Raw genomic sequence first — 8,713 nt, 5'->3', positions numbered from 1 at the left:
CTGCCTTTATCATTAAGGGGCTGCTTTTTCTGCCACTGCCAGTGAGTGCGGGAGCTTGACTTCTAGCTCTGCTAGTCTCCCTGGCTGCCTCAAATGGCGGAAGGCGGGGGGGCAGGGTGAGGGTGAAACAAAGGCAGAGAGAGGTGGGGTCTGAGGTGGAGGAGAGTTGTCCTAGCCCTTCTCTGAGCTGGTGGCCCTCCCAAATGGCCCCACCCCAGTTGCCTCTGCACAGCATGGCTGTTCTCCAGGATGATCCCTTCAAGGCCATTTACAAACATGGAAGCCAACCTGGGATCTTAATTTGTTGGAGATGAGCAAAGAGAAGTGGATTGTCTCCTTGCTATCAATTACAGAACTTGCCCATATCACCCAGGTCACCAGGTGCCAGAATCAGTCTTCTCCACATCACAAAACATGATGCTTTATGCAATTGACCAGAAACCTGCACCTTATGCTGCTATGCTTTGTATTGCAGTAATGCCGAATCATGTTCTGGCAGCCAGGCATGGGATGGTGTCCTAGGGTATGTCTACACTACCCTCCTAATTCGAACTAGGAGGGTAATTTAGGCATATCGCACTTGCAAATGAAGCCTGGGATTTGAATTTCCCGGGCTTCATTTGCATAAGCCGGGCGCCGCCATTTTTAAATCCCAGCTGGTTCGAACCCCGTGCCGCGCGGCTACACGCGGCACGAACTAGGTAGTTCGGACTAGGCTTCTTAGTTCGAACTACCGTTACTCCTTGTGGAATGAGGAGTAACGGTAGTTTGGACTAGGAAGCCTAGTCCGAACTACCTAGTTCGTGCCGCGTGTAGCCGCACGGCACGGGGTTCGAACCAGCCGGGATTTAAAAATGGCAGCGCCCGGCTTATGCAAATGAAGCCCGGGAAATTCAAATCCCGGGCTTCATTTGCAAGTGCGGTATGCCTACATTACCCCGCTAGTTCGAACTAGCGGGGTAGTGTAGACATACCCCTACTGTGGAAGATGGAATAATAAGAAGAAACCTTCTGAGAAGGACTGAAGAGTACCTTGATGAGAGCTTTGTAGAGATGTGCGGGAAGACCTCCTGCTCCATCTCCAGACACATTCACAAACTTGTCTGGGGAGCTCTCACTGTGTAGGTGGACTGGCCATCACTGTAGCCCGATAGCTCAGCGTAGATAAAAAGGATTAAAAAATCCCACTGTAACAGGATTACAAATGTGAACTCACCAGAAGTGCTCTCCCGTCATCAGGAGATTGGCTACAAAATTAGAAAAAGGTCTTGGCTGTTGGGGAGATTGAATCCTCCGCTTACCTGTTGAGCATTCTCCTCCTCATTTACAGTGCCCTTGTTATTGCTAGAAGTTGCTAAACCGTTGCCTTGGAGGTGTCCACAGGCAATTTTGAGAGAGTGGTTGGGTTCTCCTCCCCCCCATAATCCCATGCAGCAGCTCAAAGGAGCAGCATGTCTGAGTAGGGAGACCATATTTCCCTATTTTTTCAGATGAATGGAGTATTAAAAGTCCAGTTCCAAAATAAATAGCGGATTGGGGGTGGGGAGAAGGAAGGTGGAAAAAAATAGCAAATTAGAGTGTTTATGTTACATGAAGCTGATAGAGAAAGTGCAAATTTTTCTTAAGTACCCATTGTTTGTTTGGTTAAGTTGTTAGGATGTGGAAGGTAGACTCATTAACATAAGTCACGACATCATTAGAATATTTTCTGCTGTTTCTTTTTGTGCAAGGGGTTTTTGTGCTGTTCTGGAGAGGCATAAGGATCTTATGCGAATTGGGGATTTTGCACAAAATGGAAGCGGCCACACTATTTCTTTTTGCACAAAAACCCCTTGCACAAAAAGAAACGGCAGAAAATATGCTAATGAGTCCCTCATTAGCATATTTTCTGCCAGAAAAACTCGCAGTGAAGACACAGCCATAATATCTTTATTCATCATACCTTTGTGATGGGTCCCAAACTTGTAAGTTAAATTAAGTTCCAATGCTTCCCTGTGTATTTGGCTGGACCCAACCACATCAGCACCATACCAGAGGCTCCTTTAACTGCACATCGACTAACATGATATATGCCATCAAAAGCCAGCAATGCCCCTCTTCCATGTATATTGGCCAAACGGGACAGTCTCTATGACAAAGAATTAATGGACACAAATCAGCTATCTGAAAAGGCAACACACAGAAACCTGTTGGAGAACACTTTAACTTGCTCAGGCATTCATTAATGGATCTTAAAGTCACCATGTTGTTTCAGGCCAATTCCACAAGCCAAATACACAGGGAATCATTGGAACTTAACTTCATTTACAAGTTTGGGACCCATCACAAAGGTATGATGAATAAAGACATTACACGGCTACGTCTACATTGGCCCCTTTTCCGGAAGGGGCATGTTAATTTCACAAGTCGTAATAGGGAAATCCGCGGGGGATTTAAATATCCCCCGCGGCATTTAAATAAAAATGTCCGCCGCTTTTTTCCGGCTTTTAGAAAAGCCGGAAAAGAGCGTCTACACTGGCCCCGATCCTCCGGAAAAAGCGCCCTTTTCCGGAGGATCTTATTCCTACTTCAAAGTAGGATTTCCCTATTACGACTTGTGAAATTAACATGCCCCTTCCGGAAAAGGGGCCAATGTAGACGAGCCCTACCTGGCTAGCACACTACCTTCCACATCCTAATGACTTAACCAACCAAACAATGAATACTTAAGAACAATTTGCACCTTCTTTATCATCTTCATGTAACATGAACACTCTAATCCACTATTTCTCCCCTCTTCCCCCCCCCTATTTATCTTGGAACTGGACTTTTAATATTTCATTCATCTGAAGAAGTGGGTTGTACCCATGAAAGCTCATGATACCATCTCCATGTTTTGTTAGTCTTTAAGGTGCTGCTAGACTATTCGTTGTTTAAGTTTTTCCAGTTACAGACTAACTTGGCTGCCCCTCTGAAAATATTTCCCTATGCTGAATACAGGACACCCGATGAACTCCCTTGAATCTGAAAATTTTAACAGCATTAATCAGGACTATGCAGTAAAAACATTAAAATTAATATAAAGGTGACAGAGACCCTGTTAATTGAAATGCTATGTAGTTGAATTATTTTTATTTATCTTCTCATCTGTGAGGCTTTAGCAGTCATGGACTCCTCTACACCCCTCTAACATATGAAGGCGGGGGGAGGAGGGAGGGTGATTGACTAACCCAAACCTCTCTTCCTGTTGATTTCCAGCCTCCAAACCTGGTTTGGCCCCCTGGATGGACTTGCCTCTCCTGATACGTGGTGCTGTGTCTTCCCAAGGGAGCACTCAAGGTCACATGTCCACTCTGCCCAGATTTCTGCCAGCGTTTACACTACCTATTGGCACTATGGGGAAGGGAAGGAATGGGAGCTGCTTCCAGTTGCTGGGGGTGGAGAGGAAGGAGGAAGGGAACTTCATGATCTGCTCCACACATTTGCAAAGTTCACCTATTTTTTTTCTCCCTGCTCACTTATGGCTGGAATTAGCTTGTCCCTAGCTATGTTTCCATACTGTGTGGGCAGCAAACACCTGCAGGCTGTTGCTGGCCACAGACATAACCCAGCTGCCTCCTGTCCTCCAGCTATCATAGAATCATAGAGCTGGAAGAGACCTCAGGAGGTTATCAAGTCCAGCCCCCTGCCCAAGATAGGACCAATCCCAACTAAATCAACCCAGCCAGGGCTTGATCAAGCCAAGACTTAAAAACCACCAGGGATGGAGATTCCACCACCTCCCTCGGTAACCCATTCCAGTGCTTCAACACCCTCCTAGTGAAATAGTTTTTCTTAATATCCAACCTAGACCTCCCCCACTGTAACTTGAGACCATTGCTCTTTGTTCTGTCATCCATCACTACTCTGAACAGCCTTTCCCCGTCCTCTCTGGAATCTCTCTTCAGGAAGTTGAAGGCTGCTATCAAATCCCTCCTCACTCTTCTCTTCTGCAGACTAAACAGACCCAACTCCCTCAGTCTCTCCTCATAGATCATTCGCTCCAGCCTCCTAATCATTTTGGTCGCCCTCTCCAATGCGTCCACATCCTTTCTATAGTGGGGGCGGGGGGGGGGGCAGAACTGGACACAATACTCCGAATAAAGGGGAATAATCACTTCTCTGGATCTGCTGGCAATGCTCCTCCTAATGCAACCTAACATGCCATTAGCCTTCTTGGCTACAAGGTGTTACTCCAGAGTCTCAGTAACAAGCATAATCTTTTGAATTAATTTAAAATTTAGGATAAGGGATCTGATTGATGATGTTAAATGCTCTGGTTACCAGAAGGAAGGCCCTTGACACGGTATCTGATCACCTGTGATTTCTCCCCCGCAAGAAAACACGCTTGGAGTCCAGATTAGAGTTCACTAATATATTGTAGAATTTAATTTGATAATTGCAGGAACAAGAACAAAAAACAACAACCAATAAACCCAACCCCCACCCCAAAACAGAAGAGAAGGAAGCCAGAAAGACCCCAATACAGGTAAGACCCCAATACCTGTCTCTGTGTTGCCAATGGTGGTACTGCTGCTTGCGACCTTCTACCTTTGGGCTCAGGTTAGCCCTTCGGGAGGAACCGCAAGTGATCCCTCACAGTTCTGGGATGATTCTCGTTGGGCCTTCACCACAATGGAGTGTTTCAGGGATGGTGACGATGTGATGGTCCAAGGCAGGTAGAGATCAAACACCTCTGCTTGGTGTATCCCAGATCACCAGTGCTGAGCCTTCACCACAGCATGGTGTGGGAACCCACCACAGTTGTGAATGATCCCTCTGCCTTTTCCCTCTGTGGCGCTGGGCTGCCCTCGCAGACACCGACCGGAACACTGACCACCCACACCCGGGTGCCGTGCTTTTCTTCCTTCTAGAACCTTTGGCAGGTAAACTGTAAACTTGTGTAGAGTGCTGTGCACAATTCCGGGCTGGGTGCAAAGGATCTTGTGTGCCTAGTGCAATTTTGATACTGAGTGCAGACACTCAAGGTGGGAAAAGTTTAACTGACTTTCCAGAAACTCCATTTTGTTTTTACTTACTGATGGCATCAACCGCTCTTTTAAGTGTGCACGTTACCTACATCCTATTTACAACAATTACATTACATTATAAACAAATCAACATTATAACACCACTCTAACAAAGGGCACACTGTTGACTCATATCCAGCTTCTCATCCACTGTAATCCCCAGGTCTTTTCTGCTGAACTGCTACTTAGCTATTCGGTCCCCTGCCTGTAACAGTGCTTGGGATTCTTCCATCTCAAGTGCAGGACTCTACACTTGTCCTTGTTGAATCTCATCAGATTTCTTTTGGCCCAATCCTCTAATCTGTCTAGGTCACACTAGACCCTATCCCTGCCCTCCAGTGTATCTAACTCTCCCCCTAGCTTAGTGTCATCCGCAAACTTGCTGAGGGTGCAATCCATCCCCTCATCTAGGTCATTAATAATGATGTTGAACAAAACCGTTCCTAGAACAGATCCTTGGGGCACTCCACTAGAAACGACTGCCAACCTGACATCAAGTCGTTGATTGCTACCCGTTGGGCCTGACAGTCTAGCCATCTTTCTATCCATCTTACAGTCTATTTATTCAATCCATACTCCCTTAACCTGCTTGCAAGAATATTGTGGGAGACCATATCAAAAAGCTTTGCTAAAGTCAAGGTATATCACATCCACTGACTTTCCCATATCCATAGAGCCAGTTACCTCATTATAGAAGCTAATCAGATTGGTCAGGCGTGACTTGCCCTTTGTGAATCCATGTTGACTATTCCTGATCATTTTCCTCTCTTCCAAGGGCTTCAAAATGGATTCCTTGAGGATTCCCTCCATGATTTTTCCAGGGACTGAGGTAAGGCCGACTGGTCTGTAGCTCCCTGGATTGTCCTTCTTCCCTTTTTAAAAGATAGGCACTGCATTTGCCTTTTTCCAATCATTCAGGATCTCTCCCGATCTCCATAAGTTTTCAAAGATAATGGCCAAAGGCTCCGTTATGACATTTGCCAACTCCCTCAGTACCCTCGGATGCATTAAATCCAGGCCCATGGATTTGTGTATGTTTAGCTTTTCTAAATAGTTCCTAACTTGTTTTTTCCCTCACCAAGGACTGTCCACCTCCATCCCATACTGCGTTGCCTCGGGCATTTGTCTGGGAGCTGACCTTGTCCGTGAAGACAGAGACAAAGAAACCATTGAGTACTTCAGTTTTTCCCCACATCATCTGCTACTAGGTTACCTCCCTCATCCACAGTAAGGGCCCCACACCCTCTATGGTCACCCTTTTATTGCTAACATGCCTGTAGAAACCTTTCTTGTTACCCTTCACATCCCTTGCTAGCTGCAATTCTAATTGCGCTTTTGCCTTCCTGATAACTTGCCTGCATTCTTGAGCAATATATTTATATTCCTCCCTAGTCATCTGTCCAAGTTTCCCCTTCTTGTAAGCTTCCTTTTTGTGTTTAAGCTCACCAAGGATTTCCCCGGTAGGCCAATTTAGTCGCCTACCGTATTGTTGCGCATTGGGATGGTTTCTTCCTATGCCTTTAATAAGGCTTCTTTAAAATACTGCCAGCTCTCCTGGACTCCTTTCCCCTTCATGTAAGCATCCCAGGGAATCCTGCCCATCAGTTCTCTGAGGGAGTCAAAATCTGCTTTTCTGAAGTCCAGGATATGTATTTTGCTACTCTCCTTCTTCCTATAGCACAGGCTGGAAAGGGTTATGCTCTAGGTCGCATTGTGCACCAGGAGGATCCAGGAAACCTGACAGCTTCAGTGAACACAGTCTGGGATGTGGCTCAGCAGAGGAGAGAGTGTAGCGGACAAAACAGCCCCAGCAGACAGGTTGAAGAGGTGCTAAGCCCTCTATGGTGCCTGCAATATCTGGGCACAAACAGGCTAGAAATCACTTAGCTCAGGGTGGGGAGTTTGCCCCATGCCAGTGCTGTGTAGGGATTTAGCACACTGACAACTCAGCTTTCAGGGCCAGCACCCTTGGCCAGAAGGTCATGGGCTTTCACAGGGCCTGGCCCAGCCAGAGGCAGTGGGGGAAAGGAGGAGCTTGCTGTCCAGGCTGTTAGTGAGTTGAGTGCTCTGACCAGTAGCTGGTTCTCTGCACAGAGCTCAGTGGGGGAATATGAAGGAGCAGTGGGCTGGGAAATGAAGGGGCAAAGCAGGGAGAGGACAGCAAGATAGGAAGCACAAAGTGCCAGCCAGAAACGGGAGGGGGGGTGGAGGGGACAGGGCCCTGCTGGCTGAGAGCTGATATGTAGCAGGGGTTTCACTGATTGACCAGCCCAGGGAGCGGCCAGCCCCACATGCTGCAGCTTTGGCCTGCCATCCACCTTGTGCATTCACCTACCCCATTGTTGGTCACTGGATTTCCACACTTACTTCTTGTGAGTGGGGATCCAGCCAGCAGCAGTACCCACCAGTACTGACTGGCAAGGGAGAGAGAAAAATATGAGTAATTTGCCTGTTTTTAAGAAAAAGTAGGGACACTTGCAGGAGAGTTTAAACACATGACTGTTCCTTTAAAAATGGGACATCTGGTCACCTCATGGCAGAGGCCAGGTCTACACTAAGAGAGAAGTTCAAATTAAGATACATGGCTCCAGCTACATTAATTGTGTAGCTTAAGTCGACGTACCTTGATACAAACTTTGGTGCCATCCCCACAGTGAAAGGTCAACAGGAGAAATGCTCTTGTTTACTTCCCTTACTCCTTGTGAGGAGTAAAAATACTGGCACCGATGGTACAACATTTCAAATCACCTTAGAACAGCTCAGCAATTAAAAAAACAGCTTTGGGGGGATTTTAACACTCTCGATCCCCGCCAGAATAAATTTTATGTGGCACCATAGAACATGGAGGCCTCAGAAGATTGGGTATGCCTACTGTGCAGTGATATCAATTATCACATGCTGTGGACGGCTAATTAATAACAGATCTTTGCAGGAACTTGCAGAGTTCAAAGTGGGGTATAAAATGGTAGAGCAAAGGTTGGGGTGGGGCTCCCAGAACAGGGAGACACCATCTTCCTTCAGTACCTTTCGTGTTATTCATGGACCTCTTCAGTCCAATGAACCCTATCTCTTCTCTCTGAGGGTATGTCTACACAGCAAAGTTATTTCAAAATAACAGCCCTTATTTCGAAATAACTTTCCTAGTGTCTACACAGCCAAACTGCTATTTCGAAATAAATTCAAAATAGCGGAGCACTTACTTTGAATTTGGTAAACCTCATTCTATGAGGAATAACGCCAGACTGGAAATAGCTATTTCGAAATAAGTGCTGTGTAGACACTTATTTTGAAATAGGGGGCCTCCAGCCTTCCCAGGGTGCCACTTCAGCCTCAACAAAGAACACTTCTCTCCCTCCCCCGCTCCCCGGAGCCCTTAAATGGGTACACTCTGGCCACAGTGCCTGTGCCAGCTCCAAGCCTGCCAGCCCAAAGCCAGCAGTCACTGCTCCTGACCCAGTGGCCCCAAAACATGAGCCAGCAAGACACTGGCAGCCAGCCTTCCACCGCTCCCCAGGAGCAGCCTGCCAGCTCCAAGGAGCCTGCCAGGGCCCAGAGAAGGCGGGCGCCTTCCTGGTCCAGGGTGGAGATTATGGACCTTATTCAGGTTGGGGGAGGGAGGAATACCCCCAATGTCCTTGATCTCCACACTAGATGGAGGAATGCAG

Source organism: Pelodiscus sinensis, chromosome 5 (assembly GCF_049634645.1).
Source record: "Pelodiscus sinensis isolate JC-2024 chromosome 5, ASM4963464v1, whole genome shotgun sequence".
Taxonomy (NCBI): domain Eukaryota; kingdom Metazoa; phylum Chordata; order Testudines; family Trionychidae; genus Pelodiscus; species Pelodiscus sinensis.
Note: the sequence above shows the minus strand (reverse complement) of the source record.